Source organism: Malaclemys terrapin, chromosome 5 (genome assembly GCF_027887155.1).
Source record: "Malaclemys terrapin pileata isolate rMalTer1 chromosome 5, rMalTer1.hap1, whole genome shotgun sequence".
NCBI lineage: Eukaryota > Metazoa > Chordata > Testudines > Emydidae > Malaclemys > Malaclemys terrapin.
This window is the reverse complement of record NC_071509.1, coordinates 35,804,161-35,810,588: the sequence shown is the minus strand read 5'-3', so window position 1 is coordinate 35,810,588 and position 6,428 is coordinate 35,804,161.

The window sequence follows — 6,428 nt, the reverse complement described above, 5'->3', positions numbered from 1 at the left end:
GAGGAGATCCAGCCCCTCCCACTTGCCCAAAGGCTAAAGCTACCTCTAGAGCAGGAGTAGGCAACCTATGGCAAGTGTGCCAAAAGCGGCACGCAAGGTGATTTTCAGTGGCACTCACACTGCCTGGGTCCTGGCCACCAGTCTGGGGGGGCTCTGCAATTTAATTTCATTTTAAATGAAGCTTCTTAAACATTTTAAAAACCTTATTACTTTACATACAACAATAGCTTAGTTATATATTATAGACTTATAGAAAGAGACCTTCTAAAAATGTTAAAATGTATTACTGGCACGCGAAACCTTAAATTAGAGTGAATAAATGAAGACTTGGCACACCCCTTCTGAAAGGTTGCTGACCCCTGCTCTAGAGTGTCAGTAATCCAAGTACTTTCTCAAATGCCAAATCCCTGGTTATTGCCTCTTCAACTGCCAAATCCTCCAGTCCCTCCACTACCCATCTCCAGCGACTTCTACAAATTAGTTAGGTGCTTTCGCTACATACATTTCAGTACAGCACATAGAAAATTTATGGAGTGGCTCATCCCTCTTCTCTCCTTATGCATATACTGACCCACTCACCTCCCACATAGCCTCTCTTATAAATCCTCCCCACTCAGTCAGATTTGTCACTTCCTCCTCCCATCAAAAGACCCTCCACAAATCAAATCAACCCCCAAAATCAATGCCCCCTCCCTCGGTACTTCTCTGCATGTACTTCCCTGGCTGATTTCTCACCTACTTCAGCGTCCTCTGACTGCAAGGCCGTGTTCCTTGTTACCACTGCTCCTAGTCACCACCTATCAGCTCATTCTGCCACACAGTGCGAGGGCATAGGCTAGAAGGTGGATGCTGTGGTTACTGCCCTCTCCCTAAGTGCCTTTGGCCCCATAGCAGTGGATCCTCACTTGAGACAATAACAGTGCTGCCCGCCACCCCAGGGCCTTTTGGGCTCACAACACCCAAGGCACTAAGAAGCTGCTACCTTCCAAGATAGGGAAGCAAGTGCATGGTGCCCCCTGGAGGCAGGGAGAATGCCAAGAGTCCTGGTTCTGTCTGTCTTTAAGATGCAGTCCTCATTAACACCATAGAATAAACTACTTTAAACCTGCACTTTTGCTGGGGCCAGAAGTCTCTTGGGAGATTTCCTGGTATCATTGGGGGTCAGTCTGACATTATTGTACTATATTGCCTGGGTAGTTATACTACAGCGGTATATAATTAAATACAAGTCACTAACCTAGAGGGTGAAGGTAGGTGAGATGTTTTATTGGACCAACTTCTGTTGGTGAGACAGCCTAGCTTTCGAGCCACACAGAGCTCTTCTTCAGGTCTGGGCTGTCCTAGAGGGTGTCAAAATTCGCCTCTCCCACTTCCACACCATTCTCTTTTTCTCCTTATTGTTCTCTCTCCCCTTTAAAGCTTCCCTTTCTCCATTCTCTTCCAATTTCTCCTTCTCAGATGTTCCATATAGCAACAGCTTTCTTCCTCTCCTCTCATAAGGTTCATCCTTCTTCTAATTACTCATACCCCAAGGAGGGTCCCAACAGCAGGAGGTAAAGACTCCATTCCTCTTCCCTCTGTATCCTTTCCTTGAGGGCTACTACTGCAGCTGTCATCTGTCTGAGCCAGCAATGATACTGAGTGAGTCCTTGGGGCTGGAAATCAGCTCAATAAAGGAACTTGTGCTGATTCAGATGGCCCATTTGAGTCTGCAAGAGAGCTCTTCTCAAGTGGCAGCAGGGGAAGCTTAAGCAGCTCCTACATCCACAGATCAGTCAGGAGTCCCAACAAAATGGAGATGATCTACTACCACAGATTGTGTGGGTGCCAAAGGCTTGGACTGGGCAGCAGTAGGAGGACCATGGCTAATTCATTGTTTTTAGTTAAAAAAACCTACAGTGTAACATGATCTAGCAAGGACTAGGTTTATATTTTGCAGGTTTTGTTCTGTGACAAGAAAAGGGTTAGAATTTTTTTAAATTAGATTAGCGTGGACACTTTTGAGAGCAGAAGAACAGGCTTCCTGCAGTAACAACATACATAAGAGTCTGACACAAAGGAGCACGTGCTGTTCATATAATTACACAATGCTTAGTGATGTGTCCATATTCTTGAGTAGTAGAGTTTACAAAAAGCCATTATTCTTCTCTCAAAAATTTCTGAAAACATGAACAGGCAAAAGGTTCATTTCTCACACTTCCAAACTCAAACTGTGTCTAAATAAATGAATTTCATTATTCAGAGCCTTAAATCTGCATCCCTGGTAAGTAAAGCTGGTCAAGTATTTTTCAACAAAATGTGTGTGATGGGGTTTTTTGTTTTGGTCTTTTTAATCACGCAGAAAATGTAGATTAATCAAAACTGAAAAGGTGTGAGGAGTCAGTTTCAACAAATGGTTTCTCAGATACATGATGGAATTGCTGATCAAAAACCTCAGGGAGCCCTACCTCAGAATAGCTAAAAGGCCCTCTGGTCAGGGCACGCCATTGCAATGTGGGGGATCAAGGTTCAAGTCCCTGCTCTGCCCAATTTGGGAGCAGGAATTTGAATCTGGGTCTCCCATATCCCACTTGAGGTCCCTAACCACTTAGCTATAGAGACAGGTCTGGTGTGCTACCCCAAGTGTGAGTTTGGAACAGTTCCAGCCAGAGAACTTGAGAAAGCTGGAAATCGACTCTGTAGCCTAGTGGTTAGCGCTCAGGTGGGACGAGAGAAGACCCCAGTTCAAGTCAGAAAGAGATGGGAATTGAAACTGGATTTTGCAAATCCAAGTTCATTGCCAATGCTATAGGCTAGTCTAGAGTCAGACTCTCTCTTGCTCTGTGTTTTTGCAGAAATACTTCAAAAGGTCACACTTTTGTCCCATTGTGGAACAGGAAAGTTTTTCAAAATCTCAAATTTTTGCAAGCTGAAAAACTGTTTCCTGCCCAGATCTACAGTCTATGAACCTGGAAAACTCTCCAAAGTTATCATTAGCAGGATGGAAAAAACAGACTGTGGGGCTGGTTTAAAAGTATTTAGTTTTTCAGGGGGTTGTTAAGTTCTGTCTTTCCCCCGATCCACCACCTCCAAAAACAGATGATGTATGACGTAGTCAAAGGTTGGATTTTTTGAAGGGGGAGGATAGGTGATCAGATGCCATAGTAATGAGAGCTATAAGATCATGAATTGTACATAGCATGCTTGTATTCTGAAGGGTAGTAGAGGACCTGAAGAGTTTGAAAAGGAAAGAAAGTCATATGATCAGCATGGGAGCTAGTGAAATTAGGAGGGGATTAGGGACAGTGAGGCAGAATGAGGATTAGAGGAGATGAACAACTGAAGAACCCCAGTATTGGTGATAGAATAAGAGGAAAGAAAATATGGTAGATCTTGTCTAATTTTTTGAAGAACCTGGAAAGATCAAGTGCAGGGAGAAGAATGTAAGAAAGGAGGCAGCAGCTTTTAGAATAAAAGGTTATCATTAAGCAACTGGGATTGTGGGCGTGTTTGTTGCTGAAATGGTGCTGTCTGACCAAGAAGGTATTAAAACTGAAGGAGGAAAGAACACATCTGTAGTAGAGGAAGACTGCATCAACTAGGGATTTTCTGTCAGTGGCACAGAATGGAACAAACCAGATGTTGGGGGTAAAAGAGACAGACTTTAAAATGGGAGGGAGAGGCAAAGGAATTTAGGAGAAAGCAGAATAGAGGGACTTAGCAACTGTCAGTAGTGTAGCAAGAAGAAAGTGGGGACAGAACAGCAGTTGTGAAATCACAACTACATGGCAGAGGGAGAATATTAGAAGAGCTGAGATGGTACCCAGAGTGGAAATGCAACTAGAGTGATTGGAGAACAAGACATTTTAATCCTGAGGGCATTCCGCACCAAAAATTTAAAAATTATGCACCCAAAAATTTAAAATTCGGTGTATATTTTAAAATTCTGCAAAATTCTCCAAGTTTTATTTGTCAATAAATAAATGCAAAGACTCAGAGGTGAGGCTGACACAGCACCAGGCCTGGGCCTGCCCCAGAATCACCCTGGGGCCTTGCCCCTCTGCACCAAGTGTGGGGCAGGCAGGCTCAACCAGGTAGGATCCAAGTGCGGAGGGGCTCAGTGTGGGGAGATCCAGGTGTGGGGTGAGAGAATGCTGTGTGGGACAATCTGGGTGCAGGTAGCTCAGTTTGGGGGGGGCTAGGTGTGGGGAGATTTGGATGCACAGAGGCTTGTTGGGGGGGGGTCCAGGTGCAGGGGCAATGGGATGCTGAAGGTGCTTCCAGGTGAAAGTGGTTGGGGCTCAGCGGAGGGATCTGGTGGGGTCTCAGCAGGGGGGCATCTGGGTACTGGGGGAGTGGGGTTTGGTGGGGTGGGGACATCTAGTTGGGGTCTGTATGTGGGGGTTCAGTGGGTGCAGCTCATGGGGGTGGGGGTTTGAGTGCAGGCAGATCAGTGGGGGGGGGGGTGGTCCAGAGGCAGAGGATCTGGGTTCAAGGGGCTGCAGCTGCAGGGATTGAGGTTCAATGGGCTGAGGTTCAGGTATAGAGGACTAGTGGGGGTTCTGGCTGTACAGCGTGAGGCTTGTCAGGAGTGTCTGGGTATGGGAGGTCCAGATGCATGGGGGTTGGGTGGATGGGGGAGCAGCTCCCCCTACCGTGACCCTTTCACCCGCAGCTGAGGAGCGATGGGGGCAGGAAGCAGGGGAGGATGCTGAGCTTCCTGGAGCTAGGGGTAGGTCTGACACAGCCCCAGCCACTTCTTGCAGGGGAAGAGGAAGTCCCGTCCTCTCCTGCCTCCAGCCCAGCCTGGACTAGCAGCTGATCCTGGCTCACAGTAGGAGCCACTGGCTGGGGTGTCCCCAGTGCTGCAGTGATTTACCTCTCCACCGGCTGCTCCAGGTGCCAGAAACTCTGCACATGCACAGCTAGGGAGTGGTGCATGACTGCTCCTGCAGCTTCCCTTTGCTTCCCTGTCAGAAAGTCAGTTTTCTACAGGGAAGCAAAGAAATGCCGGGGACATGAATTCTGCACACACGCAGTGGCGCAGAATTCCCCCAGGAATACAAGCAAGTGTTAGAGAAGATAAGATCAAATGACTGGCCACATACCACCCATCAAAACTAAAGATATGACAACAACAAATGGGCTGATTGGGGCCTTGTCTGATGAAGGTGATGGGCTCCAACAATCAGATTCAGTACAAAGATTCAGAGGTACAGGTAGTCCTCGACTTTACGATGTTTGAGTTACGACGAACAGCACAACGCTCAATCTACGTTCATACATGCTCAGTTCCGACTTATGACATTTCCACTTACGATGCGATTTTCGGGGACCAATTGTGTCATAAGTCCGAGGACTGCCTGCAAAGAAACATCATCAGGAAAGACTAAAGGCTCTAATCCAGTGTTTCTCAACCAGTGGGTCGTAACCCCCCAGGAGGGTCAGAAAAGATGATCAAGGCAGCTGTGAGGTGTTGAAAAATATATTACAAATTTTAAACAAAGAAAATTTTGTTCCCCAATTGTTGTGCACTCTAACCCTTCGAGGTCAAGTATTCTGTCAACCTCTCGAAAGACACACACACAAATTATATACGCTTATCTTTTGTACTCCTACTTCCATAGTAAATGTAAGGGGGTCATGAAAAACATTTTACTTTAGTTAACTAGTCGCCAACCTAAATAGGCTGAGAAATATTTCTAAACTGACACATCATTTGTATTATGCATACTAGAGATTTAGGGACCAGTCATGTACCTAATGAAGCTGGCAGCAAAGTTCCCATTGATTTCAGTGGATGCAGGACTGGGCCCTTGCATATATGTGCTGTATACACTGGGTTAGGAAGACTGAAGAAGATGAATGGAAGTAATAATTGAGTATTTCTAAAGAGCATATTGTAGTACAGGACTATTACAGAGATTTAGAAAAACGAACTGTGGCAAAGCAGAAAGCAATGCTTCAAACCCCAAGCACTACAGCCACTTAAAAAGAAGGCGGATCCAGGTGACTTGTTTTTCCAGAACACTCAAACTAGGCCATTTCACAGTTCAAATCTAAGGAAGACTTGGACCGAGCCTGCTCTCCCCATCAGTAGTGAATGCTTCAACAAGCAAGTCCACTTTCCAGACAGCAGCCTTTGAACTTTTAGATAGTCCAACAGGAGATGGGAGGGAGCTGATTTTTAAGGAGCTTCCTATACTAAAACCTCTCAAACCATACCAATCACTTTATGTTTACAAATCTCTCTCTGCCAGTAAAAGGTCCACAAACTTTCTTTAGAAAGTAAGAATTATACATCCAATAAGGGTCCATTTAAAAAAAAAAATCAAATTACATATTGATAAGGTGGGAATGATAATTTCTAGAATCACTCATTGGCATTAGACATACCAACACAATCAAAGAAAAGCAATTTATAGAGAATAGTTGTATACGTTTTGTAG